Here is a 6,622-nt window from a genome sequence, read left to right as displayed (position 1 = left end):
CCAAATATTCCTGACACAGATCATCCAAGAAATCCAAGACAATATGAAAAGATAAATCCTAAGAATAATAGGTATAGAGGAAAAAGAAGACTCCCTTCTCCAAGGCCCAGAAAATATTTTCAACAAAATCATTGAAGAAAATTTCTCCAACTTAAAGGAGAGGCCAATATAAATACAAGAGGCCTATAGAACACCCAATAAATTAGACCAGAAAAGAAAATCCTCCTGCCACATAATAATCAAAACCATATGTATACAGAACAAAGAAAAAATACTAAAAGCTGCAAGAGAAAAAGGCCAAGTAAGATATATTGGCAAACCCATTAGAATCACACCTGACTTTTCAACAGAGACTATGACAGCAAGAAGGGCCAGGATGGATGTTATGCAGACCCTAAGAGAACACAGATGTCAGCCCAGGCTACTATACCCTGCAAAACTCTCAGTCCTCATAGATGGAGAAAACAAGATATTCAATGACAAAAACAAATTTCAACAATACCTACAAACAAATCCAGCATTACAGAATACACTAGAAGGGAAAATACAACCCAAGAAAAGCACAGGAACTTGTTATCCAGTAACAAATGATCACCCTGAAAGTATACATACAAATAATATTGTTCAGGCTGAACACGTTACACACACACACACACACAGGCACACCACACAGACACAGACACAGACACACACACACACACACACGAACACACACACACGAACACACACACGTACATGACAACAATTAAAAAAGAAAGAGGCCGTGAATTTGAAAGACAGCCGGGAGGGGAATGTTAGAGAATTTAGGAGGAGGGAACAGGGAACTGATGCAACTATATTTAATCTCAAAAGCAATAAAAGAATTAATTTTAAAATGCTTTTATTTGACACTCAACTTTGTACGATGAGATTATTTTATTCACATTTACAGTGTGTAATCTTTGGACTAGGTTAAATAGTTTATCCATTATTTTGAACAGTCATCAACTAATTTGAGTTGGAATCACTTAAAAGCATTCTTTCTACCATTCATTTAGGAGTACATCACGAGTCATTATAAACCACTGTTGCCCTTCTTGTTATAGCTGCATTAGAGTTCACATCAGCTAGGTTACTGCACCCCCTACCTGTTAACCTCCAATTTCTCTTCCCTCCGCTTACCCTCTCCAACTTTTCATTACCATTATTCACTCTCTTCTATTAGACACATTGTTGTATTTCTGTATCTGACTCATTGCACCAATACTCCAGTAACAACTGACCTCCAAGTTCACCAGTACTACTGCGACAGGGCTGTATCCTTTCTTCACTCATATGTCATAGTTCTGAAATACTGGAAGATCTGAAATGAAGAAAAAGTGGTTCCAGGGATTGAGTGAAGTCTAAGAAGAACAGCAGATGTGGTTATAAAAGGGTAACAGTGAGAACCAGTCAGAAATGGGGGGAGGTCTTTTTCTTTCTGTTTTGGTTTTGTTTTTGTATTTTGACTGTCGTAGTGAACACATGTACTAGGTAACCAGTTTTCTAAATTTTGTAGGATGTAACTATCTGAACACAATATAGAGTAGATATGATGGAAGGCCCCTGTACGTTATACGTTTCAGAATAAAAGCAGTAAATATTTCAGTCTCATTTATATGTTTATATATGTTGATTTAAAAAAAAATCAACACAAATTTTCCTTTTTCATGTTCTGATATTCTTGCATAAATATAACAGTTGATGAACTGAAAAAAAAAAAAAAAAAAGAAAACACAGGAACTAAATAAACCCACTACATTAAAACAAAAAGCAACCAAGCACACAACCAAATGACCACAGCCAACATCAAATTCAAAGGATCTAACAGCCACTGGTCATTAATCTCTCTCAATATTAATGGACTTAATTCTCCAATAAAAAGACACAGACTAACACAATGGATGCATAAACAAAACCCAGCAATTTGTTGTATACAAGAAACACACCTAAGTCACAAAGATAGACATTACCTGAGGGTAAAGGGATGGAAGACAGCTTTCCAAGCAAATTGATGCAAGAATCAGGCAGGGGTAGCCATTCTAATATCTGATAAAATAGACTTTCAACCAAAATTAATAAAAAGAGATGGGAAAGGACACTTCATACTCATCAAGGGAAAATTCCACCAAAAGACATTACAATCCTGAACATCTATGACCCAAATACAAAGGCACCCACATTTGTGAAAGAAACATTGATAAAACTTAAACCACACATAGATCTCCATAACACTAATACTGCGAGACTTCTACAACAAAGGTCTCTCTCCCCACTCTCAACAAAGGACAGGTCAAGTAAACAGAAATTGAACAAAGAAACAATAACTCTAACAGAGGTCATGAATCAAATGGACCTAACAGACATTTACAGAACCTTACATCCAAACACAAAAGAATTTACCTTCTTCTCAGCACCTCATGGAACCTTCTCCAAAATAGACCATATAGTGGGTCACAAAGCAAGCCTCAACAGATACAAGAAGATTGAAATAATCCCTTGTATTTTGTCTGATCACCATGGAATAGAGCTGGAACTCAACAACAACATAAATAGCAAAAAGCCTACACATATATGGAAACTAAACAACTTGCTACTAAAAGACAGCTGGGTCAGGGAAGAAATAAAGAAAGAAATTAAAATCTTCCTAGAACTAAATGAAAATGAAGACACAACATACCCAAACTTGTGGGACACAATGAAGGCAGTACTAAGAGGAAAGTGCCTTCAAGAAGAAATTCAAGACAGCTCATCCAAGTAATTAATGACTCACTTAAAAACCCTAAGAAAAGAAGAAACAGACACACCAAAAAGGAGTAGACAGCTGGAAATAATCAAATTCAGGGCTGAAATCAATCAATTGGAAACAAATAAAACAATTCAAAGAATCAATGAAACCAAGAGCTGGTTCTTTGAGAAAATCAACAAGATTGACAAACCCTTAGCCAAGCTAAATAAAAGGCAGAGAGACACTACCCAAATAAAAAAAATCAGAAATAAAAATGGGGACATAACTACAGACACTGAGGCAATCCAAACAATCATTAGGACTTACTTCAAAAGTCTATATGCCACAAAATTTGAAAGTCTAAAAGAAATGGAGAATTTTCTTGATAGATTTGACTTACCAAAGCTGAATCAGGACCAGGTAAATCAATTAAATTGTCCTATATCCCCCAAAGAAATACAAGTGGTCATCAAAAGTCTCCCAAACAAAAAGTGCCCAGGACCAGATGGCTTCAGCGCAGAATTCTACCAGACCTTCAAAGAAGAGCTAACACCAATTCTCTTCAAACTATTCCATAAAATAGAAACAGAAGGAACATTACCAAACTCATTCTGTGAAGCCACAGTCACCTTGGTACCTAAACCTCAGAACGACTCAACAAAGAAAGAGAATTTCAAGCCAATCTCCCTCATGAAGATTGATGCAAAAATACTCAACAAAATATTTGCAAACAGAATACAAGAACACATCAAAGATATCATCCACCATGACCAAGTAGGCTTCCTCCCAGGTATGCAGGGGTTGTTCAATATACAGAAATCCATCAATGTGATCCACTATATTAACAAACTGAAAGAAAAAGACCACATGATAATCTCCCTAGATGCTGAAAAAGCATTTGACAAAATCCAACATCTATTCATGTTTAAAGTATTGGAGAGATCAAGGATACAAGGCACATACCTAAACATAGTACAGGTGATATACAGCAAGCCTATAGCCAACATCAAACTGAACGGAGAGAAACTTAAAGCAAAACCACTAAAATCAGGGACAAGGCAAAGCTGCCCAATCCCAATCTGGAAAGGCAAAGAGGATGGACATCAGAAGAAGAAGAAAACAGGAAACAACCTAGGAACCTACCACAGAGGGCCTCTGAAAGCCTCTGCCCTACAGACTATCAAAGCAGATGCTGAGCCTGATGGGCAACTGTTGGGCAGAGTGAATGGAATTTTAGGTAAGAACTGGAAAATAGTAAGAGCTGGAGAGGACAGGGTCTCCACAAGGAGAGCAACAGAATCAGAAAATTTGAACACAGGGAACTTCCCAGAGACTCATATTCCAACCAAGGACTATTCATAGAGATAACCCAGAACCCCTGTACAGATGTAGCCCAAGGCAGTTCAGAGTCCAATTGGGTTACATAGTAATATGAAGAGGGACTGGCTCTGAAATAATCTGATTGGCCTGCTCTTTGATTACCTCCCCCTGAGGGGGAGCAACCTTACCAGGCCATAGTAGAGAACAATGCAGCCACTTTTGATGTGAACTGATAGACTAAGATCAGAAAGGAAAGGAGAACCTCCCCAATCAGTGGACTTGGGGAGTGGCATGCACGCAGACTTGGGGAGTGGCATGCACGCAGAGGGAGGAGGGCGGGTGGAATTGGGAGGTGAGGAGGGAGGGTGGGATTGAGAGGGGAGGAGGGAGGGTGGGATTGAGAGGGGAGGAGGGAGGAGCTTATGGGGGGATGCAGAATGAATAAAGTGTAATTGATGAAAAATTTAAAAAAATATTGTATTAAAAAAATTAAAAAAAGTAAAATAATAAAATAATAATAAAATAAAAATAAAATAATGTAATGTAATGACGGTTGGTTTTACATTGTATACTTAATAAAATAAACACCAAGGTTGTTTTTTTTGTTTTTGTTTTTCCCAAAGTGTTGAGAAACTGTTTTAAGTTCTTTGCTAGACTGCCCAAGGCTTACTATTTAAATATACCTGATAACTTTGGCCCTTTTATCTTTCCCTGTGGCAGAAAAATCCACAGGAGCAGAGGGCTCAGGCAGCCAGACTGAATTATGACACTGAGAGACCAAAAGACTAAAAATCAGCATTGATTATTAAAGTTTAAGGCCTGAACTGGCTGGGTGAGGTCCAGTAATGCCCTGAGAGGAAAAATTTGCCTTACTGCATTCTTTCCCCACTTACTAGATATACAGTTGCTAGGAAACTGGTCCATACCCCTACGGAGGGACACCAGATCACTAATGTTTTGGGACCTTTCTCTAACCAATCAGTTAAAAATGCAGCATTTTGACCAATAGATGCTAGTAAATATTCATTTGCTATTACCCCTGCCTTGGGTATGCTGGGTGGAACCAGAATCTTTAAACCACCCAACTAACATGAGCACAGAGACTCTCTGCTCTCACCGATTTGGAGGTGGGAGTGTGAGCCCAAGCTGCAGTTTGTAATTTGTAATAAAAAGATCCTTATGTGTTTTGCAACAAACTCAGCTCCTGGTGGTGGGCATTGGGGGTATCACATTTTGGGCACAACATAATTTGGGGGCTCATCCAGGATCCCCAAGACCTCGCAAGACTCCTGAGCCAAAGGATCAGACCCCCCCCCCCCGCCGGTATGTGCATTTTTCTTGGCCAAGTTCTGTATCTCTGTTTTCTCATTTTGTGTATATTTAAGATCTCAAGGTAGTATACAGTGAGTTGCCAGGGACTGGTAGTATCATTGTACACCAGCTGACAAGCTGGCAGATGGAAGCCACGGGGATATTGGGAAACATCCCAGATCCCAGTAGTGCAGTGTTCCCCAATATCACTGTGAGGAACATGGGGTCCCAAATCTATTTGATAGGCCTAAAAAATGGGTTGCTCCCACTGAGACAGGATGTACTGGCAGAATCTGTTGTTTTGTCTTTGTGTTTCTGGCTGTCTAGCCACTGCTGAGTAAAAATAAATAGATAGATAGATAGATAGATAGATAGATAGATAGATAGATAGATAGATAGATAGATAGATAGAGAGATAGAGAGATAAACAAAATAAAAAAGTGCTTAAAAAGAGCACTTGCTAGAGGAAGTAAGTAAAGTTTTGTCTTTCTGTTTAAATGTATATGTGGCCATCATGTTTGTCTTTGACTAATCTTATGCTCTATAGGTCATGGTTAATATAATCAAAAATAATTGGGTATGTTAAAAGTTAAATTCAAAGTCTTTTTTTAAACATATATGTGTGCCTATGTGATTATAAGGTCTATATATGTTAACATAGCAACAATTTAAGTTGCCACATGGTATGTGATGTGCTTTGCCACTATCTTGAGATTGCCATGTGGTATCACTACCATCTTGAGATTGCCAGTTGAATTGTAATGTGACCTGTGATGGCCATCTTGATAGCCACATGATATAGAAAAAAAAAAAAAAGAAACAAACAAACAAAAAAAAAACAAAAACAAAACAAAACACCTTAGTCAAATATTTTTCGTTTCCTTCTAGATTAAAGGATAAGTTATTTTAAATTGGTATTGATTTTAGAAATTCAATTGTTTGCACTGGTAAATTCTGGTTTTAAAATTCTGGTTTTAACTTTTAAAATTATGGTTCTGCTTTGTGACTTCTCTTCTACAAAAGGGGTACTTTATTTTGATATTGCAAAATGAGGTTTTAAAAAATGTTTAGATGTTTAAAGCTATAAAATGTTTAAAGTTTATCATGCATTCTAGACAATGATCTTGGGTGGTCTAACAGAAAATTTGAAACAATCTCTTGATACTTTTGGGGGAGAACAAAAACCTTTGGTATTTATTTTATTAATTTTACTAAATGAAACCAAGCCATATGGTTTCAGCTAAT

The sequence above is a fragment of the Meriones unguiculatus genome (assembly GCF_030254825.1).
Source record: "Meriones unguiculatus strain TT.TT164.6M chromosome Y unlocalized genomic scaffold, Bangor_MerUng_6.1 ChrY_unordered_Scaffold_25, whole genome shotgun sequence".
In the NCBI taxonomy this organism is placed as follows: domain Eukaryota; kingdom Metazoa; phylum Chordata; class Mammalia; order Rodentia; family Muridae; genus Meriones; species Meriones unguiculatus.
Note: the sequence above shows the minus strand (reverse complement) of the source record.